This window comes from Bufo bufo, chromosome 2 (assembly GCF_905171765.1).
Source record: "Bufo bufo chromosome 2, aBufBuf1.1, whole genome shotgun sequence".
Taxonomy (NCBI): domain Eukaryota; kingdom Metazoa; phylum Chordata; class Amphibia; order Anura; family Bufonidae; genus Bufo; species Bufo bufo.
Genome location: NC_053390.1, coordinates 617,253,059 through 617,273,396, shown reverse-complemented (window position 1 = coordinate 617,273,396; position 20,338 = coordinate 617,253,059).

Below are 20,338 nucleotides of genomic sequence, written 5' to 3'. Positions count from 1 at the left end.
GTGACCTCACAGTACCCTGCTGCCTTAACAGTGACCTCCACGGTGCCCGCCCCTTTAACAGTGACCTCACAGTACCCTGCTGCCTTAACAGTGACCTCCACGATGCCCACCCCTTTAACAGTGACCTCCACGGTGCCCGCCCCTTTAACAGTGACCTCACAGTACCCTGCTGCCTTAACAGTGACCTCCACAGTGCCCGCCCCTTTAACAGTGACCTCACAGTACCCTGCTGCCTTCAGTGACCTCCACAGCGGCCTGACAATCGTCCAATCAAATTCCTTTTCTTACAGGGCATTATTGTCTGTAATTGACAGGATAATAAAACCCCACCGAATTAGTATACACGTGAGGTCATGTGAGTTATATCAGCCTATACAACAACATTGGCTAAGCGTCGCCATCGAAATCATATTAACTCACTGTTATAGGAAATATAAATTATTCATATTTTGGTTAATATCATTAATTAATATTCATAAATAGAGTCGTCTATTGATGACACCGCCTATTTATACTATAAATACTAACTAACTCTGTTGCACTTACACTTTTCCTGAACTAAGTGCGATTACTACTTCTGCGGCGACTACTACAATAAATTACTTCGCTGTACTTTGAATAATAAAAGGAATTTATTAAAACAATTACACGTCTACAGTCTATTATTGCTATAATTATATATATTTATATCAATGGACATATATATATTAGGGGTGCACCGAAATGAAAATTCTGGTCCGAAACCGAAAATTCAGGATGCCCTTGACCGAAAACCGAAACCGAAACTGCCTTTTTGCCCAAATACTTTTAAAATACTTTTTTTTTTAATGATTTTATTAATAATTCTTTTTCATGAATGAAATTCATCTGTGGGTGGCGCTGTTATGGAGAGGGGGATCTGTGGGTGGCGCTGTTATGGAGAGGGGGATCTGTGGGTGGCGCTGTTATGGAGAGGGGGATCTGTGGGTGGCGCTATGGAGAGGGGGATCTGTGGGTGGCGCTGTTATGGAGAGGGGATCTGTGGGTGGCGCTGTTATGGAGAGGGGGATCTGTGGGTGGCGCTGTTATGGAGAGGGGGATCTGTGGGTGGCGCTGTTATGGAGAGGGGGATCTGTGGGTGGCGCTGTTATGGAGAGGGGGATCTGTGGGTGGCGCTGTTATGGAGAGGGGGATCTGTGCACTGTTATGGAAAGGGGATATGTGCACTGTTATGGGCATAACAGTGCACAGATCCCTTTCCCCATAACAGTGCACAGATCCCTTTCCCCATAACAGTGCACAGATCCCCCCTCCCCATAACAGTGCACAGATCCCCCCTCCCCATAACAGTGCACAGATCCCCCCTCCCCATAGCAGTGCCATAGACCGATCCCCCTACCCATAACAGCCCCGGCCCTGCTGCTCACAGCATCAGTCACTGCATCTTTATTTTACCTTACAATCGTGACGCTCCAGTAACAACTCTGCAGGCAGAGCGGAGGGCGGCGTAACGTCACTTACTCACGTGACGCACCTGCTCCGCCCACTTTATGAATGAAGGAGGCGGAGCAGGCGCGTCACGTGAGTAAGTGACGTTACGCCGGCCTCCGCTCTGCCTGCAGAGTTGTTAGTTACTGGAGCCTCACGATTGTAAGGTAAAATAAAGATGCAGTGACAAAGTAAACCGCCCGCCCGGCGCCCGCCCGCAGATGGTGGGTGACAAATCCCACACCCCATATTTTCGGCTGCCGGAATTTCGGTGCACCCCTAATATATATATACCTATAGTCACACATGGTGATACTCCAACAACACTACAATACAAACCTAACTACAATACACAATATCCTACACAATTACAATTCCAAATCTATCTAAAAATACATTTACACACATGTAAATAGCAGCAGCCCACCCAACCTGGCTACACACTCTGTCCCTATGGGGTAAATAAGGGGCTAGAAACACAATTCTGCAGGGGATAGGTAAAAGGAGTAGCAGGGGTTCTAGGGGTACCAGAGATATTGGTGGCAGTGGGTAAAGGGCTGGTTACAAGGTGCTAATAAATGTACTGGTGGGTATGGGTTATAAGGGGTTAATACAGGGGTATATGGGGCAGGTATTATCAGTGGTTAATTCAGGGGTGTATAGGGATTGGTGGCAGTGGGCAGCAGGGATAATCAAGGGTTAATTCGTTGGTGGTATAGCAGGGGTACTTAGCCAAGCTCGTTTCTAGGGGGTGCTCGTCTCTAGAGGATGACCTGCTCATTCTCCTGGGGGATGACTCTCTTGTCCGGACTGCATGGCTCAACTGGCCTTGAGCGCAGCGCTGCCGTTCCACGTGGGCTGGTGCGGTGATATGACATCACCGCACCAGCCCGCGCGCACTTCCAGGCAGGGGATGATTTAAATCTCCCGCCTTTGAAGCGCCTGCATACCTCTGGCGCTGTAATTACAGCGCTGGAGGTATGTGACACACAGGGGCATAGGAACTCTTTGTTCCCCTGTCCCTGTTATGTAAAGCATCATCGCCCCTTGCTGGAGATGCTATCAAAGGGCAGAGGATCTCTGTTGATCCCCTGTCCTTTGAAGTGACCCAAAACTGGACATGATTATCCAGTCACCTAGGTGTCACTTACCTCCTGCAGACGTGCTGGAATGCGCCTGCAGGAGGATTAGGGGAGGGGGGCACCTGTGATTGGGGGCATGATTTGGCCACATTTAGATTTATATAAGTATACAGTCAGGTCCATAAATATTGGGACATCAACACAATTCTAACATTTTTGGCTCTATACACCGCCACAATGGATTTGAAATGAAACGAACAAGATGTGCTTTAACTGCAGACTGTCAGCTTTAATTTGAGGATATTTACATCCAAATCAGGTGAACAGTGTAGGAATTACAACAGTTTGCATATGTGCCTCCCACTTGTTAAGGAACCAAAAGTAATGGGACAATTGGCTTCTCAGCTGTTCCATGGCCAGGCGTGTGTTATTCCCTCATTATCCCAATTACAATGAGCAGATAAAAGGTCCAGAGTTCATTTCAAGAGTGCTATTTGCATTTGGAATCTTCTGCTGTCAACTCTCAAGATGAGATCCAAAGAGCCATCACTATCAGTGAAGCAAGCCATCATTAGGCTGAAAAAAACCCAAAAAACATAGAGAGAGAGATAGCAAAAACATTAGGCGTGGCCAAAACAACTGTTTGGAACATTCTTAAAAAGAAGGAATGCACCGATGAGCTCAGCAACACCAAAAGACCCGGAAGACCACGGAAAACAACTGTGGTGGATGAATTCTTTCCCTGGTGAAGAAAACACCCTTTACAAAAGTTGGCCAGATCAAGAACACTCTCCAGGAGGTAGGTGTATGTGTGTCAAAATCAACAATCAAGAGAAGACTTCACCAGAGTGAATACAGAGGGTTCACCACAAGATGAAAACCATTAATGAGCCTCAAAAACAGGAAGGCCAGATTAGAGTTTGCCAAACAACATCTAAAAAAGCCTTCACAGTTCTGGAAAAACATCCTATGGACAGATGAGACCAAGATCAACTTGTACCAGAGTGATGGCAAGAGAATAGTATAGAGAAGGAAAGGAACTGCTCATGATCCTAAGCATACCACCTCATCAGTGAAGCATGGTGGTGGTAGTGTCATGGCGTGGGCATGTATGGCTGCAAATGGAACTGGTTGTCTTGTATTTATTGATGATGTGACTGCTGACAAAAGCTGCAGGATGAATTCTAAAGTGTTTCGGGCAATATTATTTGCTCATATTCAGCCAAATGCCTCAGAACTCATTGGACGGTGCTTCACAGTGCAGATGGACAATGACCCAAAGCATACTGCAAAAGCAACCAAAGAGTTTTTAAAGGTAAAGCAGTGGAATGTTATGCAATGGCTAAGTAAATCACCTGACCTGAATCCGATTGAGCATGCATTTCACTTGCTGAAGACAAAACTGAAGGGAAAATGCCCCAAGAACAAGCAGGAACTGAAGACAGTTGCAGTAGAGGTCTGGCAGAGCATCACCAGGGATGAAACCCAGCGTTTGGTGATGTCTGTGCTTTCCAGACTTCAGGCTGTAATTGACTGCAAAGGATTTGCAACCAAGTATTAAAAAGTTATAGTTTGATTTATTATTATTATACCTTTCTCACAATTGGATATCTTCAAAGAAATGGACGCTGGTTTACAAGATAACCTTAACAAAATGGAAGAGAGCCTCATGACAGTCAAGCAAGGAAAATTTGCCCGTGATCTTCAAGATTATAAAGGCAACACAGTGTATAATTGGTCCGAAAATAGGGCCCACACGCCGCGCTCGATTATGAGCAAAAAATATTGCGGCAAAAAATCGAGAGCTCCTAGAGTTGCCTTTAGTTCTACAGATCCGGAGTCATCCGATTCTGCTTCCGATCTCCCTAATGCTCGGGTGGGCGAAATACAGCAGGCCATACACAGCGCTTCCTGTGAACCTGATTTTTCACAAGCAAGGAAGTCAAAAAACGCAGGGCCGGGCGCAAACACGCCAGGAACCAATTGCTACCCTTCACGCACCAGGAGACCGTGAGTACATCCCAAGTGGTGAATATATCTTCGCGATGTCTTAGCCAACCACAAATTAATATTCTGTCTAGAGGTCTCTCCTTCTCTCCAACTCACCATTTCAATCTGTACCACACCATTCTTGACATTAATAGACTGGCTCGTAATCTTACTTTGAAAAAACATTTTCATCAATCGGATCCATCCAAATGTGAGGATTCTAGGGGGGCCACACCGCATTTAAATGATTTAACCAGCATGCACAGCATCTCGGCTCTTTCCTTTGAGGAACTTTCCAATCTCTCTCACATGCAACAATGCCGTCCCTTACAGAATGAAGAAGAAGACAACAATAATTTTGCACATAATTTTGTTACGTCTAACCGCGACTTCTATCCTGTGCAGTCACGGTCTCCTGTGTTAGATCGTTTCCAGGAACTTGTTCAAAGGGACTTAGTCACCTTAAATGATAAAGTGTCCTCACAGGTTATTGTTCAGAAATGTAACAATTTGTCTTACAAAGAAAACAGGGCTCTCAAGGAGCTGATGCTTCTGAAGGATATTGTCATTAAACAGGCAGACAAGGGTGGGGCTGTGGTGGTCCTGGATAGTTACATTTACAAAAAGCAAAACCTCACTATGTTAGAGGATAATAGTACATATCTAGAGCTCAACCACAACCCCACCCCCACCTATCAACAGGAGATGCTGCGACTATTGACTCATGGCTTGGAACATGGTTTCATTAACCAAAAACAACTGGACTATATATTTATCCAGTGATTCCAATTTTCCATTCCCTACCAAAAATTCATAAGGGAGGTTTCCCTCCAGTCATGAGGCCCATAGTCGCTGGCATAGGCTCCTTCACAGAAAGATTGTCCGCTTGGGTAGACAGTATGTAACAGAGTTCCGAAGGTGCACTCGGTCCCCCATTAGCCGCAGACCTGCTGCTTAGCTTCGGGAACGAGGATCTGTGTTTTACCTCGTTCCCAGGGCGGCTTTACTAGCTGGGTGGCTCCCTGCTCCTAAGTCTGCCTTGAGCGCCAAGCTGATCACTCGGTGCTCGACTGGTTGGTTTGTAGGTCATGTGACGCTGGCCACGTCACATGACCCTCACTCCCCACTATAAATACAGGCAGCCTGTGGCCACAGGTTGCCTGTTAATTTAGGTTCCACCTGTGATTTGGTCTTTCCTGGCGTACTTACCTCCTGCTGAATTCCTGACGATCCTCTGCCTGCTCCTTCTGTTCTTTGCTGCTCTCCTGGTATTCTGACCCCAGCCTCCTCCTGACGATCCTCTGCTGACTCCTTTGGTACTTCACGTCTCTCCTGGTATTTATGACCCCGGCTTCTCCTGACAATTCTCTGTTTGCTCCATTTGTACTTTGTAGCTTTCCTGGTATTGACTCAGTCCGTTCACGTCCTGTTGTTTGTCTGTCTATCATCCCTGCACTTATTCCAAGTTAGGCATTGCCGTCCAGTTGTCCGCTGTCATTAGGACTCGCGAGGCAAGTAGGCAGGGCCAGGGGTAAGGGTGGAGCGCAGTGGTCACTTCCCTCCCCCCTGTGTGTGTGTGTACGCGACCGTTACAGATTAACAGGCCCAATAACCACTGTATAATAAATCCTCTGGTGACCCTGACTGACCATGTCTCTAATCTGACGCAGATGGTGCAGGAGTTAGGGGAAAAACTCAGTTCTTTTGAGTTAGGGCAAGGTTCTTCCACTCCTCAGGCCTCCAGTCTGCATTTTGAGCCCCAGATTAAGCTCCCAGAACCCTTTTCTGGAGACCGGAAGAAGTTTCTCTCTTTTAAGCAGAATTGCAAACTTTACTTCCGTTTGCGCCCCGTGTCCTCGGGCCCCGAGAGTCAACGCGTGGGCATTATCATTTCCCGATTACAGGGTGATCCCCAGGACTGGGCGAACGCAAGGCCATGGAAGATTATATTAAGGAGAGCCTTGGTAAAGGGCATATTAGACCTTCTGTCTCTCCTATGGGGGCGGGGTTTATCTTTGTTATGAAAAAAGATGGTGGTCTTAGGCCATGTATCGATTACCGGAGATTAAATAATATCACTGTCCAGAATAGATACTCCCTCCCATTGATTCTGGATTTATTTAACCAGGTTCTGGGGGCAACCTGGTTTTCCAAAATTGACCTGAAAGGGGCATACAATCTAATCCGAATCAAGGAGGGAGACGAATGGAAGACGGCGTTCAATACCCCGGTAGGACACTTTGAATATCAGGTGATGCCTTTTGGACTCAGCAATGCCCCAGCTGTGTTCCAAAACTTCATGAATGACATTCTTAGGGAGTTCTTAGGTAAATTTGTTATTGTCTATCTTGACGACATTTTGATATTCTCTCCTGACTTCGAATCCCATGTGTCTCATGTTAAACAAGTATTAGAGGTGTTGAGGGAGAATCAGCTATCCGCTAAGCAAGAGAAATGTGTCTTTGGTGTACAGGAGATTCTGTTTCTAGGGCATGTTCTGACTCCTCACGCCTTCAAGATGGATCCTGGTAAGGTACTAGCAATTAAGGAATGGGTAAGACCTTTTTCCTTAAAGGCCTTACAACGGTTCTTAAGTTTCGCCAATTACTATCGTAAATTTATTATGAATTTTTCCGTAATTGCTAAACCGTTGACCAACCTTACTAAGAAAGGGGCGGATTTGGAGAATTGGTCTACTGAGGCCATTTCTTCATTTGAAAAATTAAAAAAGGGATTCAGTAGCGCTCCCATTCTGATCCAGCCTGATCAGGAGAAACCTTTTATTGTGGAGGTGGATGCGTCCGAGGACGGCGCAGGAGCAGTCCTTTCACAAGGTCCTGCTAGCCTCACTAACCTGAGACCATGTGCCTTCTTCTCCAGGAAATTCTCTCCCACGGAGAGAAACTACGACATAGGGAGCTGCTGGCCATTAAATGGGCTTTTGAGGAGTGGAGACATTTTCTGGAGAGGGCAAGGCATTGTGTAACTGTTGTCACTGACCATAAAAACCTTATGTTTCTCGAGTCTGCTAAGAGGTTGAATCCCCGTCAAGTCAGATGGGCTCTGTTTTTTACTCGTTTTGATTTTTCCATTATGTTCAGGCCGGGAAGTAAAAATGTGAAGGCGGACGCATTATCTCGGAGCTTCCAGGCTTTTCAACCTACTGAGGTACCACCTGAATCCATCCTACCAGCAAAAATCTTCTTAGCAGCTCTTACCCAGGATATCTCGGCTCGCATTAGGTCTGAACAACATCTGGCACCGGTATCCACCCCAACAGATAAGTTGTTTGTTCCCGTAAAATTTCGTCTCCAGCTGTTGGGTGAGTGTCACGATTCTGCCTTTTGTGGACATCCGGGTGTTGAGGGCACTAAGGATCTGGTTTCTAGATCTTATTGGTGGCCCACTCTAACTAGGGATGTCAAGTCCTACGTGTCAGCCTGTGAGGTTTGTGCCAGGTCCAAGACACCTAGGACTCGCCCTGCTGGTAACCTACGACCCCTACCCATTCCCAGTAGACCCTGGTCCCATATCTCGATGGACTTTATAACTGACCTACCGCCGGCAGAGGGTAAGACTGTAGTTTGGGTAGTGGTCGATAGGTTTAGCAAGATGGTCCATTTCATTCCCCTGTCTAAACTCCTGAATGCCAAAACCCTGGCGTCTATTTTTGTGAAAGAAATTGTTCGATTGCATGGTATCCCGGAAAATATTGTTTCTGACAGGGGTGTGCAGTTTGTGTCCAAATTCTGGAGGGCCTTCTGTGAAAAATGTAAAATTTCATTGTCTTTTTCCTCTGCCTACCACCATGAGAGTAATGGGCAGACTGAACGCCTTAATCAGTCTGTGGAACAATTCTTGAGGTTGTATGTTGCTGATGACCAGCAATTATGGGTGAAATTTCTTCCATTGGCTGAATTTGCTTTGAATAACCGTGTCAATTCTTCTGCTGGGGTTTCACCTTTCTTTTGTAACCATGGTTTCCATCCCCATTTTCATTCTGGGTCATCCGTCTCCTCCTCTAACCCTGAGGCGGATAGGTTCTCCTCTGAACTGTGCACAGTTTGGGCCCGGGTTCAATCGAACTTAGAAAAGGCTCAAAGTTGTCAGAAACTCAAGGCCGATAGGAGACGTTCAAGGGGGGTGAATTTTCAGGTTGGGGATAAGGTATGGTTGTCCTCCAAGAATCTCTCTCTTAAGGTAGATTCTAAAAAGTTTGCCCCTCGTTTTGTTGGACCATATAAGATCACGGAGGTGATTAACCCGGTATCATTTAGGTTGGAGCTGCCAGAGTCATTCCACATTCATAATGTGTTCCATAAATCTCTACTTAAAAAATATTTTGAACTGGTAGTACCATCGAAAACCTCGCCTCCGCCGGTTCTTGTTAATGATGCTGTCGAGTATGTGGTGTCTAAAATAGTGGATGTCTGGAAGGTGCGTAATTCCTTGCAGTACCTGATTCACTGGAAGGGGTATGAACCTGAAGAGAGATCTTGGGTACCTGCCAGGGAGGTTCATGCTCCTAGACTTGTTCGAAAATTTCATTTAGAACACCCTGAAAGGCCATCGCCTGAAGTCTTGGGTCCGGTGGCCCCTCGTAAAAGGGGGGGGACTGTAACAGGGTTCCGAAGGTGCACTCGGTCCCCCATTAGCTGCAGACCTGCTGCTTAGCTTCGGGAACGAGGATCTGTGTTTTACCTCGTTCCCAGGGCGGCTTTACTAGCTGGGTGGCTCCCTGCTCCTAAGTCTGCCTTGAGCGCCGAGCTGATCACTCGGTGCTCGACTGGTTGGTCTGTAGGTCATGTGAAGCTGGCCACGTCACATGACCCTCACTCCCCACTATAAATACAGGCAGCCTGCTGGCCACAGGTTGCCTGTTAATTTAGGTTCCACCTGTGATTTGGTCTTTCCTGGCGTACTTACCTCCTGCTGAATTCCTGACGATCCTCTGCCTGCTCCTTGTGTACTTTGCTGCTCTCCTGGTATTCTGACCCCGGCCTCCTCCTGACGATCCTCTGCTGACTCCTTTGGTACTTCACGTCTCTCCTGGTATTTATGACCCCGGCTTCTTCTGACAATTCTCTGCTTGCTCCATTTGTACTTTGTAGCTTTCCTGGTATTGACTCGGTCCATTCACGTCCTGCTGTTTGTCTGTCTGTCATCCCTGCACTTATTCCAAGTTAGGGATTGCCATCCAGTTGTCCCCTGTCATTAGGACTCGCGAGGCAAATAGGCAGGGCCAGGGGTAAGGGTGGAGCGCAGTGGTCACTTCCCTCCCCCCTGTGTTTGTGTGTACGCGACCTTTACAGATTAACAGGCCCAATAACCACTGTATAATGAATCCTCTGGTGACCCTGACTGACCATGTCTCTAATCTGACGCAGATGGTGCAGGAGTTAGGGGAAAAACTCAGTTCTTTTGAGTTAGGGCAAGGTTCTTCCACTCCTCAGGCCTCCAGTCCGCATTTTGAGCCCCAGATTAAGCTCCCAGAACCCTTTTCTGGAGACCGGAAGAAGTTTCTCTCTTTTAAGGAGAATTGCAAACTTTACTTCCGTTTGCGCCCCGTGTCCTCGGGCCCCGACCGTTACACAGTATCCTTCAGCCGCTAATTCAATCTATACCTGGCTATCTGCAGGATACTAGAGCAGTGCTGCAGGCATTTTATGATTTTAGATGGGAGCAGCACTTCTCTTGGATCACAGCGGATGTTACATCCTTATACACGGTGATCCCTCACAATTTGGCTATGGTTTCCTTAGCTTGGTTTTTAAATGTCTATTCTGACTTTTCTCCTTCCTTCCAGGATTATGTTTGTCGGGTTGTGCTTTTTCTGTTAAAACATAATGTCTTTATGTTCTCGCAACGTTACTTTTTGCAATTGACAGGAGTTTCCATGGGGGCGAAATTTTCGCCCTCCATGGCAAACATTTATATGGCATGGTGGGAATGTCATTTTTTATTTTCAGCAGATAACCCTTGGAGTGGCTCCCTGAGATGGTACGGTCGCTATATCGATGACCTGCTGTTCGTGTGCTCAGGCGATTCTGCGACTGTGCCATCTTTTGGGACCTTTCTCAATCATAACCATTGCGGTTTAAAATTTACCATTTTACATGACATCACCACCATTGCCTTTCTTGATCTCTCTTTGGAGGGTGATCCTGCCACTCATCAAGTCCATTCTAGTACTTATCGTAAGGACACGTCAGGCAATACAACTCTCATGGCCACATCCTGCCATCCTCCACATGTGGTCCGTAATATCCCCAAAGGGGAATTTATTCGGGCCAAAAGAAATTGCTCCAAAGATGACAAATTAAAAACGGAGATGGAGACAGTGGCCATGAGACTTGCGGAGCGCAGGTACCCTCCTTGGACCTTAGATCGAGCTAGGGCCAATACATTAAACAGACCCAGAGACAGGCTTGTTTTTCCAGACAAAGCACAACCCGACCCACTCTCATGCATAAACAGACAAATTAATGCAGCCGCAAAAAATGTTCCCTGTTTTGTCACCAACTATAGTTTGGAATTTTCACAAATTTGCGCCATAGTCACCAAACACCTATCTGTTCTAAATTGTGACGAACAGTGGTCTGACATCAGCTCAGCAGGTGTCAGATGCATTGCACGTCGTGCACCGACTATTGCGCAAAAAATTAGCCCAAGTCTTTTCACTGATAGTGACATCAATAAAAAAGAAAAAAGTGCTTGGCTGAGACACAAAGGCACATTTAAATGCGGCCACCGCATTTGTACGTGCTGCAATTACATTAAAACAGGTTCAGCAGTTGTTTCTACAGCAAATCATAATCCTTCAGTAACAAACAATATGTTAATTGCAACACAAACTATGTGGTGTATTGCATTACTTGCTCTATATGTAGTTTGCAATACATTGGATGCACAACCAATAGTTTAAAAGTCAGAATCTGTAAACACCTCTCAGACATTCCACATACCAGAGAAAGAAATGTTTCAGCAGCTAGTCTACATTTTGCGGTTTCTCATCAGGGAAATACCGCAGGTTTTCAAGTTCAGGCCCTAGAAAGGGTTAATCCTCCTGCCAGGGGTGGTGATTACAAGCGTAAGCTTCTTAACAGGGAGTCCTTTTGGATTTTTTATATGGGTTCCCGAGTCCCAGCAGGGTTAAACCGCAAACATGATTTAATCCTGCATTACTGATCTTTGCTCAGATATATATATATATATATTTTTTTAAAACAGTTTATGTGTTTTTTGATATATTCAACTTTTTTATACGTATCTTTGCTCCTATACTCACATGACATCTGGACAGTAGGCGGAACCCAATTTGTGTGTCAATTCCTGCTTATCCAAATCACCTGTGAGTGCTAGGAAGTTCAGCTATTTAAGTTTGTAGCCATTCAGCAACCAATGTGTCATGAATAAGGATCAGTATTAGAGCATCCGAAACATGTAGACCTGCTTGCCGTGTTGGATTGTCTTTTATCCTGTGTTATTTTGGAATAAAGAACAACGTCTTTTTTGGAAAGCTGGACATCCCGTCTTATTTTTATACAGTATGATTATTATTCTGTCCCATTACTTTTGGTCCCTTAACAAGTGGGAGGCACATATGCAAACTGTTGTAATTCCTGCACCGTTCATCTGATTTGGATGTAAATACCCTCAAATTAAAGCTGACAGTCTGCAGTTAAAGCACATCTTGTTCGTTTCATTTCAAATCCATTGTGGTGGTGTATAGAGCCAAAAATTTTAGAATTGTGTCGATGTCCCAATATTTATGGACCTGACTGTATATATACATACATACAGATTATTGGGGCATATCTATTTACATATATATATATATATATATATACATATACACAGCAAATTACACATAATCTGGGGAACCTGGCATTTCCCTCTACAGGAGGCATATTATATAAGTGTGTGTATATATATATATATATATATATATATATATATATGTAATAACTGGGGCATACATACATCTATATACAGTGAGGAACAGAAGTATTTGAACACCCTGTGATTTTGCAAGTTCTCCCATTTAGAAATCATGGAGGGGTCTGAATTTCATATTGTAGGTGCATTCCCACTCTGAGAGACAGAATAAATAAATAAAAATCTGGAAATCACATTGTATGATTTTTAAAGAATTGATTTGTCTTGCACTGCTGAACATAAGTATTTGAACACCTGAGAAACAGCAAGAATTCTGGCTCTCAAAGACCTCAAAGACCTGTTACTGTGCCTTTAAAATGTCCAACTCCACTCATTAATCTAACTTAGTAGCACCTTTCTGAGCTCTTTAAAGACACCTGTCCACCCACAGTCAGTCAGATGCCAACTACTACCATGGGCAAGACCAAAGAGCTGTCAAAAGACACCAGAGACAAAATTGTGGACCTCCACAGGGCTACGGGGCAATTGCCAAGCAGCTTGGTGAAAATAAATCAACTGTGGGAGCAATTAGAAAATGGAAAAGGCTAAAGACGACTGTCAGTCTCCCTTGGACTTGGGCTCCATACAAGATCTCACCTCGTGGGGTATCACTGATGATAAGAAGGGTGAGGAATTAGCCCAGAATTACAAGGGAGGAGGTCAGGTGTTCAAATACTTATGTTCAGCAGTGCAAGACAACTAAACTCTTTCAAAATCATACAATGTGATTTCCTGATTTTTTTTTAATTTTATTCTGTCTCTCAGAGTAGGAATGCACCTACAATGTGAATTTCAGACCCCTCCATGATTTCTAAGTGGGGGAACTTGCAAAATGACAGGGTGTTCAAATACTTCTGTTCCTCACTGTATATATACCCAGACATACCTGTGGCGTACATGGCCACAACCTGGGGGATACAGATCTATCCCCAAATACATATACTGGGCCCATACTGGCCACACAGGGCCGATGTATATGTATATATTAGAAATATATACATATATACCGTATATTCAAATATCACCCTTCCCTCTACAATCCCCCTGTTGTCGAGAACACGACAATAAATTCCGAGGGAAGGGTTGGGATGTATTTGCCCCCTAAACCCCAATCACTGTTGGTGACAGTTCAGGAAGGACTGAAGTATAACCTGGCCCTTAGGTACCTAGACATCACCCATCGCGACCGACTCCTTCGACCTGCCCTTCACCGTAACCAAAAGTCTCCATCCACAGAATACGTCTTCTTCTCTCTGGATCTTGCTCTGGATCTGCGGTCTGTCAGTGTCGATCTTCAGGTATCAGCCACTCCCAAAGTAGTCTTCTCCTGACTCTGGAATGGCTTCACCCTCACCGTCTCTATGTCGATCCACGTAGCAACCGTGGACTGGCCTCCTTTCATTTCTGCTGTCAGTGTCGATCTGCAGGTACCCAGGGCCGGCGCCACCAGTAAGGCGACCTAGGCAGTTGCCTAGGGCGCAATTTAGCAGGGGGCGCCCGGTGCGGTTTAAAAAAAAACAAAAAAAAACGTTGGTTATAAGTTAACTTAAGTGGCGGCCGGCCGGCGGCGCCCTTCATGCTGCGCCGCCTGAGCGGCTGAGCGCTTTAAAGAATCCCGACGGGCGGCACATGTCAGACAGCACAGACACAGCAGGCGCAGGCTGCGCAGCACTGAGCCGGAGAATCGGAGTCGGAGATGAGATGAATACTGCTAGCTTACCTGGCTTCAGGCTGCTGAGGGTGGAGTGGAGGCGGAGCTCTGCCGACTTTGGAGGAGAACTTGAAGGCTGGCCGGGTTGGTAGTAGCTGAAGGCAGGCAGCTCAAGGGCGCCCCGCCGCCCTGAATGATCTTGATCTGAACCCCCTGACCCCTCCCACCCTTGAGCACATGACGCAGAGAGAGGTGTGGAACGAAGGAGGAAGAGAAGGCCGCACACTGAGCAGCAGCCGAGCAGCCAGCCACGGCCACCACCAGCAATTTGCCTCCCCCGACCCCCAGTGCGGCAGTGCCTTCTCCTTCTGGGACAGAACTTCAGAAGTGGGCTCCTACCTGGATTGGAGTGCAGCCTGCAGGTGCAGCTGCTTTCTTCTTCCCCAGGACCCCAGGGCGACATTGGTGAATGGTGTACGTACCGTGTTTGTCTCCAGTCCCCAGAGCCAGACCAAGAGCCAAACTGCAGCCAGAGACCAGCTCATCTTATTGTCCTGGTGGTAAGTAGTCAGTAGACAATGCAATATGTTTATTATTTACAGTATTTTTTGCCTTATAAGACGCACTTTCCCCCCCCCAAAAGTGTCCGTGCGTCTTAAATGTCCGTGCGTCTTATAAAGCGGATTGCGGATACTTTGGTGACTGCTATGCTGCACAGCGCGGCCAGCGAAGTATCAGTGTGGAGGGAGGAGGCGGGGACACTCATGGCGGGGCCCGGTGCAGTGACTCTACTCTAATACACCAGGCCCCGCTGCTGTTAAAGGGTTTCTATCACTTCGTATGACATAATTAGCTGTCAGACACTAGCGATCTGCTAGTGTCTGCTCTGGCCAACCATCCTACTATAATCACTTGTGGGGCAGCGGTTTTGCTAAAAAACTAACTTTTATAAATATGCTAATGAGCCTCTAGGTGCTATGTGGGCGTCATTAGCACCTAGAGGCTCCGTCTACCTTCATACACAGCCGCCGCCCAGCGCGTCCCTCCAGCCCGCCCATGTCCTCCTCCGTGTGACGCAGCGGACGAGTTCTCGCGCATGCGCCGTGCGCGGCTGTATTCGGCGCATTTGAGATCTCAGCTCGGAGCGGTCAGACATTCAATGCGCATGCGCCGAATACAGCCGCGCATGCGCATTGAATGTCTGACCGCTCCGAGCTGAGATCTCAAATGCGCCGAGAACTCATGCGCGAGAACTCGTCCGCTGCGTCACACGGAGGAGGACATGGGCGGGCTGGAGGGACGCGCTGGGCGGCGGCTGTGTATTAAGGTAGACGGAGCCTCTAGGTGCTAATGACGCCCACATAGCACCTAGAGGCTCATTAGCATATTTATAAAAGTTAGTTTTTTAGCAAAACCGCTGCCCCACAAGTGATTATAGTAGGATGGTTGGCCAGAGCAGACACTAGCAGATCGCTAGTGTCTGACAGCTAATTATGTCATACCAAGTGATAGAAACCCTTTAAGTACATTAAATCCGAATGGGTCCGCAATTACTGTACTGTACTTACTGTAGTACCGTCCTTATGTATAGCATTAAGACGGCGCAGACCGTCAGCTCCCTCGGAAATATGTGATGTCATGATATGGGCAGATCATCTGATAAGGGGGGGGGGCGGCAATTTTTATCTTGCCTAGGGTGGCAAAAATCCTTGCACCGGCCCTGCAGGTACCCACCGCTCCCACTGTCGTCTTTTATTAGTCAGACTCTAGAATAGCTTCACCCTCACAACCTCCAGGTCGATCCACGTAGCACCTTCTTAGTACGGTCAACCGTGGAATGGCCTCCTGTTAGCAATGGCATGACTTTTCTTCCGACACTCTTGTTAAGGAGGTTCTTCCATGGACAGATACTCAGGTCTTTACAAGGCAGGTCAGAATTTCTGAGTAAGAGGTGATGTCATAGTCAGTGGCGGATTACAATAGGGACGTTCGGGTCGGCAGCCCCGGGCCCAGCACCGCTGGGGGGCCCAACGCTGACCCGAACGCCCACATACTGCGGCGGGGCACGGGAGCGCATAGCTCCCTATCCCGTCCGCGATCACCGCCATAGGCTTCAGGCCTTGTAGGTGAGTATTTATCTTTTCATTTTTTTGTTGATTTTTTATTTTTTTATTTCATGTGCCTACTTTGGGGGGACACACAGGAGGACATATTAGGGAAATTAAATCGAGTACATGGGGGGGGGCTGTATGGGGCCAAATTATTATGAGAGGGACTACTATGTGGGGGCTAATTGCTATGTGGGGGCAGTGTGGGGGCAAATTGCTATGTGAGGGCAGTGTAGGGGCAAATTGCTATGTGGGGGCAGTGTGGGGGCAAATTATTATGAGAGGGACTACTATGTGGGGGCAAATTGCTATGTGGGGGCAAATTGCTATGTGGGGGCAGTGTGGGGGGCAAATTATTATGAGAGGGACTACTATGTGGGGCAAATTGCTATGTGGGGGGCAAATTGCTATGTGGGGGCAGTGTGGGGGCAAATTGCTATGTGGGGGCAGTGTGGGGGAAAATTGCTATGTGGGGGCAGTGTGGGGGAAAATTATTATGAGAGGGGCTACTATGTGGGGGCAAATTGCTATGTGGGGGCAAATTGCTATGTGGGGGCAGTGTGGGGGCAAATTGCTATGTGAGGGCAGTGTGGGGGCAAATTGCTATGTGGGGGCAGTGTGGGGGGCAAATTATTATGAAAGGGACTGCTATGTGGGGGAAAATTGCTATGTGGGGGCAGTGTGGGGGCAAATTGCTATGTGGGGGCAGTGTGGGGGCAAATTGCTATGTGGGGGCAGTGGGAGGGCAAATTATTATGAGAGGGGCTACTATGTGGGGGCTAATTGCTATGTGGGGGCAGTGTGGGGGCAAATTACTATGTGGGGAAAACTATTGTGTGGGGGCAGTGTGGGGAAATTGCCATGTGGGAACAGTGTGGGGAAATTGCTATGTGGGGGAAAATTACTATGTGGGGGAAAAATACTATGTGGGGGCAGTGTGGTGGAAATTACTATGTGGGGGAAGTGTGGTGGAAATTACTATGTGGGGGCAGTGTAGGGCAAATTACTGTGTGGGGGGCAAACTACTATATGGGGGCAGTTTGGGGGAAATTACTGTGTGGGGGCAAATTACTATGGGGGGATTACTATGTGGGGGCAGTGTGGTGGAAATTACTATATGGGGGGTGTTGCTATTGGGGAGGCACTGTAGGGGCAATTCTATTATTTCTGGGGACACTATACAGGGATTATTGCCTGGAGCACAATAGAGGGTGTTATTATTACTAGGGGCACTCTAGGGGACATTATAGCTGCTGTGGACACTATAGGAACATTTGGGGTAATTTATCAAACTGGTGTAACGCAGAACTGGCTTAGTTGCCCATAGCAGCCAATCAGATTCCACGTTTCATATTTGACAGCTCTTTTGGAAATCCAGTTCTACTTTACACCAGTTTGATAAATAAACCCCAATTATGTCTATTAGGGTCACTATTTTTTCAGCAGTATAGTACCTGGGGCATTGGGGGGCACAACGGGCACAGTATTGGGGGTGGCAGGATGACACTGTGGGGACACCAGGATGAGGAGGTTGATAAAAAAAATTAGAAATCTAACGTGTCTGTGTTACAAACTGTAGAGACGAGATGCGGCTGAAAGAATTTGCCATGGTGGTCTGGGTCAAATGGAGGAGAAGAGGAAAGAGAAGGTCTACATGACAGGAGATGTCACTGGATGTAAGAGGTATGTGGTGCTGTATTCTCCTCCATGTCTTTTTTATTACAATTATATGTATTTTAAATTTGGTGACCAAATTTTTCAGTTTAGGACCCAATTTGGGGTATTTTTTTTTAGTCTGAAGATGTCATATGGCCTAAGAAGAGACTGTGGCGCCCATGAAGCACCGCAGCCTCTTCATACAAAAAATAAATAAATAAACTAAAATGGAGGGGGGGGGGGGGCCCAGTTGGGTAGACAGCCCCGGGCCTATCATGCACTTAATCCGCCCCTGGTCATAGTACCTAAATTCTAACTGCGGGAAAGAGCACCGCCCTATCTGACATTCAGTCCAACCCTTACGAACTTCACTGTTCTTGGGGTTAAAGTGGCAAATAAACTTGTAAAGAAGGGGCCTGTCCCTAGAGGATCTCACACAAACAGGATTGCTATGTGGGGGCAAATTGCTATGTGGGGGCAGTGTGGGGGGAAAATTGCTATGTGAGGGCAGTGTGGGGGCAAATTGCTATGTGGGGGCAGTGTGGGGGCAAATTATTATGAGAGGGACTGCTATGTGGGGGCAAATTGCTATGTGGGGGGCAAATTGCTATGTGGGGGCAGTGTGGGGGCAAATTGCTATGTGGGGGCAGTGTGGGGGCAAATTGCTATGTGGGGGCAGTGTGGGGGCAAATTATTATGAGAGGGACTACTATGTAGGGGCAGTGTGGGGGCAAATTACTATGTGGGGGGCAAATTACTATGTGGGGAAAACTATTGTGTGGGGGCAGTGTGGGGATATTGCCATGTGGGAACAGTGTGGGGAAATTGCTATGTGGGGGAAAATTACTATGTGCGGGCAAAATACTATGTGGGGGCAAATTACTATGTGGGGGCAGTGTGGTGGAAATTACTATGTGGGGGAAGTGTGGTGGAAATTACTATGTGGGGGCAGTGTAGGGCAAATTACCTAAATTCTAACTGCGGGAAAGAGCACCGCCCTATCTGACATTCAGTCCAACCCTTACGAACTTCACTGTTCTTGGGGTTAAAGTGGCAAATAAACTTGTAAAGAAGGGGCCTGTCCCTAGAGGATCTCACACAAACAGGTCCTTATCCCTCCCCCACCCAACACCGCCAACCTAAAATGACAGTAACATGCTCAATACAAATAGGACATTATGGGTTTTCAGGACCAGGTAAAAATCCTGTCCTGAACACCCACAACCATACATATGAGTCCGGAGGTTCTGGGCCTCTCATAAGTTAGACCCTGAACCTTCTCCTTCGCTGTCTCATGTCCATGAGGTACCCGCCTTCAGGACTTTACTGGAGTTACGTCCTGAGCCTCCTGCTCGGGTTGGCTCTGTAAAGTTCTGTCTGGTTCTGGTGTAATAAAAAGATTGAACAAGCTCTCCTATCCGAACACCTCCAAGTCTTTCTCCAAAGCATGGGAGATCCCGTTGTAGTAACGCTCCCACTGGCTTAATTCTCCGTCTCTTGAAGACCTCTGAGCGGAAGTCTAACAAGGGTCGCTAGAACTGACTGCCAAAACCCAGTGGGATCCTCTGGAGCCTCACAAGAGTGTCAGGGCGGATAGCAAGTCTCTTCTGTGACGTCATCTTTTGCTCTATAGTAAACATACCTAGGACAGAAGAAAATACCAGGCGTTCCTGGGGGATTTCTCCTCTCGCGATGCAATTAATTGTCCACTTCCAGCACCAATACCTTTGACCCAAGAGTAGACAAAGGTATTGGGCTGACCTTCATCTCACAGGACCCCTCGTTATCCTAACACTGGTGTCTGAACACCCTACCTTCAGAGGATTGCGTCCTCTGCTTCACATCCATCTGTACCAACAGATAAGGATGGCAACCCTAATAGGTTAGGATATCCGAGGGGAGTTGTGGACAAAACACCATCTTGTTCTTAATGGCACTGTATCCTTGTCTACTCATATGTAATAAGGCTGATTTCCCCCTGTCATCCTGTCTTGTGGAGGCCAGCAGAATCCATGGCATAAGTCATGCCCTGGCTCTTCAGGACTCCACAACACAAAAACACAGGCCACACTCTGCTGCCAATCACTCTGTGTCCAATGTCAATCATAGCTATGTTACCTGATCGGACTAGAAAGTAAGTGCACAGTGTAACATCACTGATGTTGTCTGTCCGCCCCAGTCCCCAGTATAACACAGCCCTACCGAAAACCTTGAGCAAAACAGTGCTACCTACCTGTATCGATCTGAGTCCTTAGTTGCTCATCGTGACATCCCACTAAACCATGTTCCAATGTCACTCATACCGCAAACCAACAACTTTCTCAATCCACAGTATAACACAGATTTACTCAAAGGGGACACAAGAATAAATCAAAAACAGGAGTGACTGAACTCACAGCGGGGAATGTAAACTACAAAATCAGCAGGGCGAAACACATTTGTACACA